We start from the raw sequence: 12,970 nt of genomic DNA on the forward strand, positions 1-12,970 counted from the left end.
CAGCAGGCCCCACCCACCTCCTGCTGGAGGGGCTTGAGTTACGGATCCCTGGGGGGGGGGGGCTACCTCAGGGGGGCTGGAGGCCTTTAGAGCACGCCATCCCGGCTCCTCTCTCCTTCCCTCTCCTCCTCCTCTCCTCTCCTCTCTCCCCTCCTCTCCTCCGCTCCTCTCCTCTTCTCTCCTCTCCTCTCCTCTCCTCTCCTCTCTCCTTTCCTCTCCTCTCTCCTCCCCTCCCTTCCTTTCCTCTCCTCTCTCCGCTCCTCTCCTCTATCCTCCCCTCCCTCCTCTCCTCTCTCCTCCCCTCCCTTCCTCCCCTCCCTTCCTCTCCTCTCCTCTCACCTCTCCTCTTTCCTTTCCTCTCCTCTCTCCTCCCCTCCCTTCCTTTCCTCTCCTCTCTCCTCTCCTCTATCCTTTCCTCCCTCCTCTCCTCTCTCCTCCCCTCCCTTCCTCTCCTCTCCTCTCTCCTCTCCTCTCTCCTCTCCTCTTGCAGAGTCAGTGAGGGAAAGACGTGAACTTGGAATGACCCCCGGCCAAGTCCCTGTTGAGTTCAGCCGCAGGCCAGAGCCCCCCCCCGTGCCCCTCCTCCCATCCTCCTCCCTTCCTCTCCTCCTCCCCTCCTCCTCCTCCCCTCCTCCCATCTTCCCCTCCTCTCCCGTGTCTCACCAACTGGTCCGATACATTTTCCAGAACAGAATCAGCAGAGGCCGCCTCCCATGTGTCAGCTCCTCTCTCTCTCTCCCCCTCTCTTTCTCCCTCTCCCCCCTCCCTCTCCTTCTGTCGTTCTCTCTCTACCTCTCCTCCCTCTCGCTCATTCTCTCTCTCTCCTTCTGTCAAATTCGCTCTGCCCCGCCCTCATCCTTTCTCTCTTCTCACTCTATCATTCTCTCCCTCTCTCCCGCACTTCCTCTCCATTTGAATCATTCACTCTCTCCCTCTCTCTATCGTTCTCTCTCACCCTCTCGTTCTATCATTCTCTCTCACCCTCTCGTTCTATCATTTTCTCTCTCTCCCTCCCTATCGTTCTCCCTCGCTCCCGACACACCTAGTTTATTCTCATCCTGCCCCACTCAAGAAGATGAGCGATCCTTCAAGTCCCCCCCCCCCCAAACACACACACACACACACACACACACACACACACACACACACACACACACACACACACACACACACACACACACACACACACACAAACTCAAGATGATTCCTTTCCCTTCAATCTCCAACTTCAGGAAGAGAATTATCTCCTGGGAGATAAAAATGTGTTTTTGTGTGTGTGTGTGTGTGTGTGTCTGTGTGTGTGTGTGTGTGTGTGTGTGTGTGTGTGTGTGTGTGTGTGTCTGTGTGTGTGATAAAGGAAAGAGGTACAAAATAACATTTGCAACCTCTCCACATCTGCCCTTGAGTGTGTCTTGAACTTGTGAATAAATGTGTGTGTGTGTGTGTGTGCCTGCGTGTTGTGTGTGCCTGTGTGTTTGTGTGTGTGTGTGTGTGTGTGTGTGTGTGTGTGTGTGTGTGTGTGCCTTTGTGTGTCTGTGCGTGCGTGCACCTTCAGGGAGAAGGTTCACGGGTCCACAGGTACGCTTGTGTTTCAAAAACATAAATGGGGTCAAGTATCTGAAGGATGAGCAGAAAGCAGAAGTCTGGTCACATAACAGCGCTTCAACACAAACCCTCATGATGTGCTGATCACTTCCACATGTGTGAGCGAAGCGACCGATCGCTCTGAAGACTCCAGCTCTATCAGTATCTGGAGTTCCTTAAAGCTATACTCATGTAAATGCTTTATTCCGCTTTGCACCTCATGGACTTTAACTTACGTTCTCATTATGTTATAGTTCATTAACTGATTGACTCTCCGTTGCGATAATCACCGTAACCATCTTCCAAATATTTCAATGCGGTGACATTTCTTAATGTGTCCGTTATTGAAGAGGTGAAGCGGGATACAATACTGCCTAATGGCGCACTGGGGCCCAGTGTATGTACGTCATCGAAGGGCCTGTCTCAGCCAGTACTACGCTGAGGTCGTCAACATATGTCTGAAAACATTAACGAAAGGATCCCGACAGAGAAATATAAGCATTTGCTCAAGGGGAAGGCTGCGAACAAATGTCACTATTTTCATTCCAACCCCTCCACGCAAATAGAGTAGATAACACGAAGCTACTGGCACTGCTCTCTCCAGCTCCCGCTACCTTCCTGCACTACTGTGCCTACCCTCTAGTCTGACCTTTCTTCTACTTGGTTTCATAAGAAAAGAGAAGCGACCTCATAGCGTTTAACCTGGATAGCTATCTGGCGTCCTGCTGGTCCTCTATAGGCCTGCTGCTGTACTGCAGTAGTGGATTTCTGACTGTCCGCGTTACAGTCTCGACTCTGTCACCGCTGCAGTCGCCCTGAGTTCACTCAAACCGACGGCGTTGTCGCTCCGCGTCTCTGTCACCGTCAGGGAGACGGCCGATCGCCCTTTGAGTTCGCTCAGCCTCCATTAGAGAGAGTCCCGCCGCCCCCCTCCCCCCCCTCCCCCCCCTCCGTGGGAGGAGACGACTAACTTGTAGTTGGGACCTCATTAGGGATTCCTGATATGCAAAGAGTCGGGAGAGATTGCTGATTTAATTTATTTGTTGGTGCAATTCTGATGTAAATTATTTTATAAAGGTTTATATACAAACAGACTGCCTAATGATTTCAAACACATGCAAACGATCACAAACGGGTTCAATGCGCATACGTTCACTGACATTCAAATGAAGGGTGGATGTAGGTCGGTTTTAAATTTTGTGCGTGGAAGAAGATGCACACAAATGTAAGAAGTTGAAAAAATAGGGTCAGAAAATCAAGGCCAGAGACGAACGGTAGAGAGGCTGAACGACAGCTAGACCTGGCTCAGAGTACGCTGCGCCTGCATAATCACAGCCCATCCCCCTCATAGTCCCCACTCAGGTCCTCAGCCATTACCATAGCAGCCAGGAGTCGGGATGGAATCATAGCCAGAACGACCGCTACCCCCAACCCCTGAAAATTGGATTTCCATTAACTGCCATGGTCAGGAATTTTAACAAGGAAGAGAGACTGATTAGTTGGCAAAGTCTGGCCTCTTTATAACCGTCTTACAATTGAGGGAGAATGTTGGGATGGGCAACGGAAGCCATTGCATTTATATCAACTTCCCACTCTGGGAAAAGTCTAAGCTATGCAAAACGAAGACAGAAATCAATCTGAACCTGATTAACATTCTGATTAAATAAATTCAAACAATCCCTTTGAATTGATATCTGACAATAAAGCATTCTCATTCCCTTTTGCAAATATTGAGGTGACAGCAATATGCGTTACCTGTTGCCTTCTAGATAACGGTGATACGTTAGCGCCTTCATGTGGTGTAACAGCAGTATTACAACCCTCGTGTCAAAACTCATTTGATTAAAATAGCCATACCCGGTCAATGGGAAAAACAACAAACTAACTACGTAAATATTTGTATTGGTTTAGTACATTTGCATTTATTTAATACAATATTGTCTGAGTAACCTGTCTAACTTGTATAAAAACGTGTATACTAAGCATGTAAAGATACATATTTTGTAAGCTGACAATGGCATGATTATTCCAAGAATATTGAAGAAGCCAACTGCCAAATAAAGTAATAAAATAGCAGGCCTATCGCTCATAAAATATTAAAAATGCAATAACCAGAGATAAAATACAATAATAGAAGATAATAACAAACAATGTGTCCTGAGAAAGGCAAACGTCACACATCAGACCGCTCTTATCAATCAGTACCATAACCATACACAGTAGCATACACACACACACACACACACACACACACACACACACACACACACACACACACACACACACACACACACACACACACACACACACACACACACACACACACACACACACACACACACACACACACAGAGTGTAAAATAGAGACATAAGTGGAGGGGATGAGAGGTTGAACCTGATTATGGGTGATAGTCTTTTCAATCATGTGTGGGTAAGTGCGGGTGAGTGTTCTTGTGATATTAAAGATGTAGGAAGAAAGCACTAAAAACAATATTTATTTTTCAAACAAACCCCCAAAAAAATTGTGACTGCCAACATCTAAAAGCAAACCTGTTGGCTTACGATAAGCCGATTTAGCAGATCACAGGCCACTAACGACCATACACTCGTATGGGAATACAAGGAATTCCCTTGCTCAGAGAGTTAGACGGGGTCATTTAGATGGTAAATACGATAAAAATAAACCCATCAAATAGACCAGGTTGGTTTGACGTTATAATATTGAGTCTCGTAGGAAGAGGAGGAGAAGAAATCACAACTCCAATCCGAAAGTCTGAGTGTCAGGTGTTCACAGCGCTTTGCTTCCGTGGGCAGCGACAAGCGATTAATCTCAAAGCCTGTTGGCTCTCCTTAGACGCTCTTATATCCTACAAGGGTTACCACAACCTCCCTGCAGCTGTCTCTCCTGCACACACAGACAAAGCTCAATCTGTTCTGGAGGCACTGAGCCAGGGAATCTCAGTGTTTGGACTACCAGAGATAATCCGAAGTGATCAAGGGTCCAAATTAAATTCTAGGTTGTTTGCTCCTTCAGCAACTCCTCATTAAGCGATATAAATCCTCAGCCCATCATCGTCAGAGTCAGGGAGCCTGACAGCAAGTCCATCGAACTCTCACGTCAGTGTGGTGTGTGTGGATTGGGAGGAGGGCCGATTGGGAGGAGGGATTGCCATTTCTCTTGGTGGCTGCCAGAGAGGTGGTTAAGGAAAGCATAGGTTTTATTCCAGATGACATTAATGGGTACTAGGCATCGATATCTATGAAGCTGCTGAGAGGGCTTTTAAAAAGTTTTAAATATCCCAGAAGATGATTAAGGGACGGTCTGATGTAAAAGTTTATCTGCTGAACTTTATGCTGGGTTCCCCTTTCCAAGTGGATATCAGGATTGTCATGATGTCCTGCTCAAACCCGGTCCTGTCTGAGCTAGGTGAATCCTGACAGACTGGGAGAGCAGCTGAGTGGTGGAACAAGGTTCTAATGGGCTGTGTGACGGCTACCTGGGCGCCCTCTGGTGGTCAAAGGGTCTCAGGACCTCGGCCTGCAATTGGGAGATGGGTCCACACCTGTTGGCATTTGGAGGGCAGCTGTTGGGCTTCTCTCCTTCGCTGACTCTGGGGAACACTGCTCTTTGTTTGTTTACATTGAGCTGAGCTAATAACAGAGACAACCTGAGGGGTATTCCATCAAAGTCGCTAACGAAGGTGGCGCTTAGTTGATTAAGCCTGGTTAGAACTAACGCCAACTTCCACTTGAGGCTAAAGCCATTCCATCAACGTAGTTCAGCCGCGCCTTGCTCAGGCTAGTTCAAGCCAGGTTTACGTTATGGTGGATGACGCGCGCTCATGAGATATGTAACCAGCCCAGAACCGTGTATGTCGAATCATGGATCAAATTTCTGAAAAGGACAGAGCGGGATCTTTACCAGCGGCGAACAGAAGCTGCTTGTGGAGGTCTATGAGGAGTACAAGCATATAATGACTCAAAAAGGGAACACCGTAACCATTCATAGAGAGATTAATGGTTACGATAATATTACATTTTTTAAATGTAAATGTAATATTGTCCGAAGATTTTTATTCAGGGAGATAACATGTCGGACTTGCACCTGAATGGAATTTATGAGGCTGACAATTTCCTATGCAGCAGTCTTCATTTCACTAGCAGTAGCCTCATATTAATATTAACATTAATTTAACATGGGTTTTTTTTTTTTTGCAAGTTATATTTTGGTTCTGGGGATATTAGGCCTAATTTCTCTGATATAAAGGAAAATGAAGGACGTAGTCAGGACGCATACGCTAGACCACTCACCCAACTGCTGGTTCACAAAATTGACAGAATACATGATTAGATAAAGATGTGTTGAGACAATATCCACGATAACAATAGATTTTATTTTTTATTTGCATAATTTAATCTTAAACCCTTAGCAAAAATCTGCGCTGTTTGTAGGTAGGCTCTATATGTACATTTATTACAAAAATCGTCAGGACTATGCTTGGCGGAACCTTCTGATGGTACACTTGTTTCCGACAGATGAACTTATCTGAAACACCGCTTAAGTAAGCCTGACAGTTAGCCTGGTACCGGTTTGTTTGGCATGGTTACTTAGCTGAGATTCCCTTAAACCACGTTAATGGAACGCAACTCTAGCTTAAAGCAGCGAGGCTTGGCGATATGGTTTCAATTGAGAGAAAGTAATTATTTTCTGGTCCGAGTCTTTATATGCCTTGGATTATACATATGTTTTTTGTGGATTTAAATGATAATTTTTCATGCAAAGAAAACTAAAAAATTCGCTAAGAAGTTTGATAATGTTAGGTTTTGTGTGAGGCCGCTTTGTGAACTACAGCTCTTCGCTGCACTCGACGCGAATGATATACGTCACCACCATCTCTCTGCTCCACTTCACCGCTTTTTTCCAAGGGGAGGATAAAAGCTTCGAAAGAGGTGAAAACCATATAAGTCGGGGCATGTGGAGGGTTTCAGATATGCCGATTGGGAGATTGTCGGTCTTGTTCACGCCAGTCGCAGGGAGCGTGACGTCACCTACGAGACGTGCAGTCTTTCTTATTGTGTTCTCTCTACAGCCTTTAACTGAACAATTGCACAATAAACGGTCAAACCTGACATGAAAAATGATCATTTAAATTCACAAACAACATATGTGTAATTCGAGGCACATAAAGAGTGGGACCAGAAGATAATTACTTTCTCTCCATTGAAACCCATTCATATTTTTCGATCTCATAGGTCCCATCAGACCCATGGGCCCTACCGGAAGGGGCGTGACTTCTCCGCTCGGCTGTTTCGACTGGAGGCTGACAGCGGACTACCAGTAAGGAACGTGGAGCAGTCGTCTGACACATTAACGTAACGTAATTAAAATTAACGTCATTTAGTCCAAATAAGTCGAACCATCGTCTCAAAATAATAACAGGTTTGAAACCTAACCAGACTGACAGGTATCTAATTTCATTGTCTTGTACAATGACAATAACGATTCATATTATTAATATTCTTAATGGTACATTGATCAAACACGTACCAGTCCTAGTAAGGCTGCCTTTACTAGAGACAGGCCAATGTTTGAGACAGGCGTTTATAGCGTAATTATGTTCATTTATAACTATCATTCTGGTCTCTGATGGAGAGTGTTTACCGTGGATGTGGAGCAGCTTACATGGTAACCATCGCCTAGTTAACATAAACCTGCAATTGATGGGTGATGTTATTGATGGGTGATATTATTGATGGGTGATATTATTGATTTCTCTTCCTGAAAATACTCCCAGGTATTCCATACATGTGATTGCGCCCTAAATTGTAATGACATATGTGCCCTTGACATCAGAGCCTCTTTTTGCTGATCAAACCTTGGATTCATACTCTCCTTTTCGATCCTTTAAAGATACCTTTTAAGATGTTCATTACATCCCCCTTTAACCTCTGTTGACAATGTCTGTTTGAAACGCTCTGCAAACATTGGCTCCTTGGTGCTTTGGGGCAGAGGTTCAGACCGGGACTTCAACCATTCAACATTATTAGACAACCTATATCTAGACATACACCAACCTGGAGCTCTCCATCCTGCACTGAATATATCAAGCCTAACTATCTGACTAATCCAACCCAACACTAGTCTTCAGGCAGTGGTGATGATTGTTTTTAATCACTGAAACCCAGTGGGAGAGAGAGAGCAACTTCTAATCAGACAGTAAGCCCTCCAGTAGAGCTTCCTGCACTACTATGAGCAATCCACAGCTATCAACCAAAGTTTATGAACTATCACTATTTTATTTGAAGAAATAAAACCAAACCCCCAAACTTGTCTACCAAACATCAGTAGCAACAACCAACACCATTAGTTTCCCCACTCACAAGTATTCAGCTACTACAAACGACCTGGTCCACAAACGTAGCAGAACTCATCCGGTTGGACCTCCAATGACACAACCTCTCTCTTGGGTTGGACAGTCCAAGCTAAGAGAGAGTTCAGACAAATACTGTCCAACCTCTCTCTTGGGTTGGACAGTAACTGTCTGAGCTCTTTCCTATTTTGGACGGTAAATCATTTAGGTTTAAGATTCAACTGTTAAATACATTTTTAGTGAGTCGGAGTTTGCTCCCTTTGAGTTCCAGTGTCTGACTTTGTGTGCACAGTTAATCCACATACCAGCATGCATATTTACTACAGAGGTTGTAATATATTATATCCAATTCCTGCCGCTGAATAAAATAAATGAAAAAAGAGTCTGAAATTGCTTCCAGAGAAATACAATCTAGTCGCTGACTCACAAATTCTGCTGCCAAGAATAATATTGGAAAAAATAAAACGAATATAAATATGTTAAGAATGATTGAATTTTCTCCAAAGTTAGGCTCTGCTGGGGGACTTTTACGACTATCTGGATTCAAACTGCAGTCAGCACATTGAACACATGAATTATTTAGACATTACTTTGTTTTTCGGCAGAGAATAAATAAGGCCTAATGGGGTAGGCAGGGTGAATATGGAGGATACATTTCTGGGACCCAACCCTTAGAAGTAGTAAGGGATGTATCTGTACACATATTTTGAGTTACTTTTCACGACCAAGATGGGACAAATATATCGTAGAAAAATGTGAAATGCCTTGGCTTTGTGCCCAATAGATTAAAACAAATCGACTTTCCTAATTAGACGAAGAGCATTTTAGCATCAATTTCTTCTTGTTTGCTTTGGAAATAATTCAGTGTGCACGGGGGATTTCAAGTATTATTAAAAAACAAAATACAGGCTATCATTAAAGAGGAAATTATATTTCTTTATTGCAAAATTATGGAGCGTGGCTACCATTTGGACTTACTGGGATGTGGTCTTTCGTACCTTTTTCTGAAATGCATCTTCCAGATAAACGCTTATTAATAAGAGAGACGGTCCCTGATCGTCTCTCTTATTAATGTAGGGCAGTAACCGTAACATAGTGCAGTAACCGTGATGTTTCACTAGATGGCAATCTTCCATTATCTGACATACAGTCCATGTAATGACCACGTTATCACAGGAGACGATTTAATAAAAACAGAACATACTCCCAAACGTCGTAGCAACTGTGAGCAATGAGATATCTGTTATTCCCTTACGTGATGCAAGCTCAAATAAACCTGCTTTAAATTAGAGTGATTGCTCTCAGGACATTTCAATAAAAAAATAAAAAATTCATGCAGTTACCCTCATCCTCTGCCTTACTTATTTTTCATAAAGCTATCTACGATCCATTTAAATGATATGTTCATGGAATTCTTTGATCGCTACTGATCATTATATAATCAATATAATAACTTCATGCATAATAATAATAATAAAAAGGGCATTAACACATAATATTAATTAGGTGTCTGTAGCCTAAATGTTTATTGATGATTTTACAGATGGGAGTCCAACAGAAGAAAGGCAGCTTTGTACACTTAAAACTTGGGGCGTAATTCAAACTGTATCACATTGCACTACTAAATAACAAATTACATGTAAGTGCACAAAAACCTCCAAGGTGAAGAGTTAAATTACTATTTGTTCAGGACAGACCTCCACTTCAGTTAAATGCCCTTCACTGGCTTTTTTATAAAGATATTAATCCATGGCTAAGCTGTGGCTCTTTAACATGTCACTGGTACCAGGCTAATGGATAAAGAGGTCATGAAAGTGACGTTCTCTGGGGTTTGTAGGGGGTCCATTAGTCCCTCAGCGACGGTTATTGAAAATGCTGTAAACTCGGGCTGTGCAACATTCTACTGGGATTCTGACCTTGTGTTTAATCTGGGTTTGGTTTCCATTGTCCCTCCCTCTCACTGATCACGGGGACATGATGCGGCGTCGGGGCTCGGGGTGGAGGAGGGACAGCTTGGATCTCTCCTCCCTGGCGCTGAGTGAGTGTTCCACCTGAGAATCATCCCTGACCCGCGACCATGTGGATCTGACCACACTGATAATCGGATTTATACTTAAACGTTATTTTCTTTATTTGACGAGTGAACTTGGATCCTACGATGTTGCATCAGAATGCGGCCTTACGGAGATACTACACCAAGAAAACTCTTTCACGCTAGTGGAGGAAGCTTTAAATGAGTGTAATTGTACTCCATATGGTGTTGACTTAAACCTTTACAGACACTTTTGTACAGTATCCCACTGCTAGCTGATGAAGCTAAGATTGTGAAATGCAGATTCAACGAGATTTGAGTTTGCCTGCCTGACTTTAACGTGTTTTTATTAGGTTTGAAGCGAATTATAGCAGCAGAGGTGTCAAAATTCACAACAAATTCAAATTAGTTTTCAGCTCTCAGTCTGCAACGCAGTAAGCTGGTGGCACACATGAAGAGAAAATAAAATAAATAAAAAAGTAGTCTTACAGCAAAAACCCTGCTGACTTGAAGTCTGAAGCGCGCCCTCTCAGTGTTATTGTGTATCATCATGGTTGTGATTGGATGTGACACCCGTTTCAGCTGATTAGGGGGCTGGGTGTCGTGGCGGTGCCCAGACCTAACCAGCCCTGATGCCGGAGTATTTAGTCTTAATCATCTTCCGACGACCACGACCCTCGGTCCCTGAAACGGCTGGTGCCCGGGACGCCAGCCAGGATACTGAGTCCCCAGAGGTCTTCGCTGGTGGGGACGCATCGGGGTTCAGGTGTCCTGGCACATCTCCCCAACTCCGTTGAACTCGGGTCGTTTGAATAACATCACACGGACAACGTTTCCTCGCACCCTGAATTAGCTTCACACTCTTGTTCTATTTTCGGACTTGTTTACGCGTCCGTCTTCTGATCGACACGGTGGACATCATGCTCAATGAACTGCAGTGGTTTTCCTCCATAGTCGTGTGTGACTTTGAAGGCCAAACTATAGTTGCTGCCCACCTGTGACGTGGTGGAAGATTAAAGAAGGACGTACTTTGTTGTTATTTACTGATGTCAACATCTGGGGCGCCAGTTGCTGCCGCTCCTCTTTCCTCTCAACAGCAGGGCAGAATATTTAATGACATAATCAGGTTCCTTGATTAGATTCCAAACAGGGTCGTTTTTCTAAGAAGCCGCCATACTATTAAAGCCAGCATTATACCAGGGCCTGACGTCAGGTGAAAGCTTTAATGACGTGTGTGTGTGTGTGTGTGTGTGTGTGTGTGTGTGTGTGTGTGTGTGTGTGTGTGTGTGTGTGTGTGTGTGTGTGTGTGTGTGTGTGTGTGTGTGTGTGTGTGTGTGTGTGTGAGAGAGAAACACATCTACAAAGCATTGCACAAGCATGTAGCATGAGTGTGATTGTGGGCCGACACTGCCAGCAGATAGACACAATAATGAAGCAGAATTTTTAAACAAAGTAAACTCAACAGTGCAGTGTATTTGACTTAGATATGAGCTTCAAAGAGAACGTGAATCTCTCATATGATTGTAGAAAGTCCTTCAAATCCCCTTCAATTCCACTTCCACCTTCCCCTACTTTCTATTTATATGAAAATAGTACTTTGGGTGGATGGATATTTATAAATATAGCTTAGATCCCGCCCATAGTGACTCAGCAACCATCTTCTGGTCAATATTTCCATCAGAGGACCAGAAATGGCCCGGGACATCGCATCCCTTGTTGTACGCAGTCGATCCCACGTCACGTGCAATGTCACGAGCACTGTCTGGGGCAGTTTGTCCTCCGCTGTCTGAGGACAATTGTCTGAAAAAGTATCCTCCATCTCATACTAATAGGTCACAATTAGAGTAATGGTGGCCCCCCCTCGCTGCCTCGTAGAGCTGTCCTCTTGGATCGGGGGGGGCGGCTCCAGACACAGAGTCCTTGCATTGCAAGCCAAGTGCGTCTGTCTGCGTCATGATCGGCCTCCTAGATTATACTTTATGTCCAGACTGGCTGTCAGAGTTCATTCTTGTAAAGTATTAATGATCCACTCGGGTAGTCAGTGAGCACGTCTGTTGAAATGACATGGTGATCCAGATGCATGATGTGTCCATCCCCCCTCAACTGAACGTCTTCGTGTACTTTGCTTTAAGTAGAGAGAGCTTTGTTGTATCCAAATAATTAGATGATGGAATTTCTTTTTTTTTTAGATATGTGATTTACAATTGAAGGAGAAGGAGGAGTTTTGACCTTTGTCAGTAGCAAATAGCCAAGATAAAGTCTATCTTTCTCTCCATTTGTATTTCAATCCATCATTGATTTTATGATTGTGTCTGTCGGCCAGTTAGTTTGTCTCTTTATATTGTTCAATATTTTTCGAATCGGTGAAGAAGTCAGTGTCTGGCCTTCCTATCTAGTTGAACATCCACAACATGATTAACATCCACAACACTCCCACCTTGACTCCTCCCCTCTCCTGTGGTCCGGCCAATGGCCTTCATCCCTTCTAATCTCAGCTCCGCCCCTGATCAGCACCGTCTGTTCTGATCCAATACCTCGTAAAGGTCGTACCCGCCCTGCACATCTGGACTACCTTCCTCCAATAGCCTCATCTCCTCTGTGGAACCTATGCAGCCCGGTGCTGGATCCAACATTGAGTTGAATATCATTTAGCTATCTGTGGAACATTTAGGTGTGCTGGATAATTGTTTAATGATGGATAAAACATTTAATAACATTTGCTAAACAGTTAAGAATGCAAACTGCACTTAAAGAGCAGATAACAATAAGTGCTTTACCCAGAGAATCAATAATTCACCACCATCCAGCCGGCACCAGGGAATCATAAATAATATTGTTAAAGTGGGGATTGCATTCGTGTTAATGTACCACATCTGTTCATTAGTTGGAGACCGCCCTCGTAAGAAACCAAACAGCCCATCCATTGCATTACACCGACTAGAGGCCCATTACTTAGCTCATCACGCATCAGGACTCTTTTATG

This window comes from Gadus morhua, chromosome 13, assembly GCF_902167405.1.
Source record: "Gadus morhua chromosome 13, gadMor3.0, whole genome shotgun sequence".
In the NCBI taxonomy this organism is placed as follows: Eukaryota; Metazoa; Chordata; class Actinopteri; order Gadiformes; family Gadidae; genus Gadus; species Gadus morhua.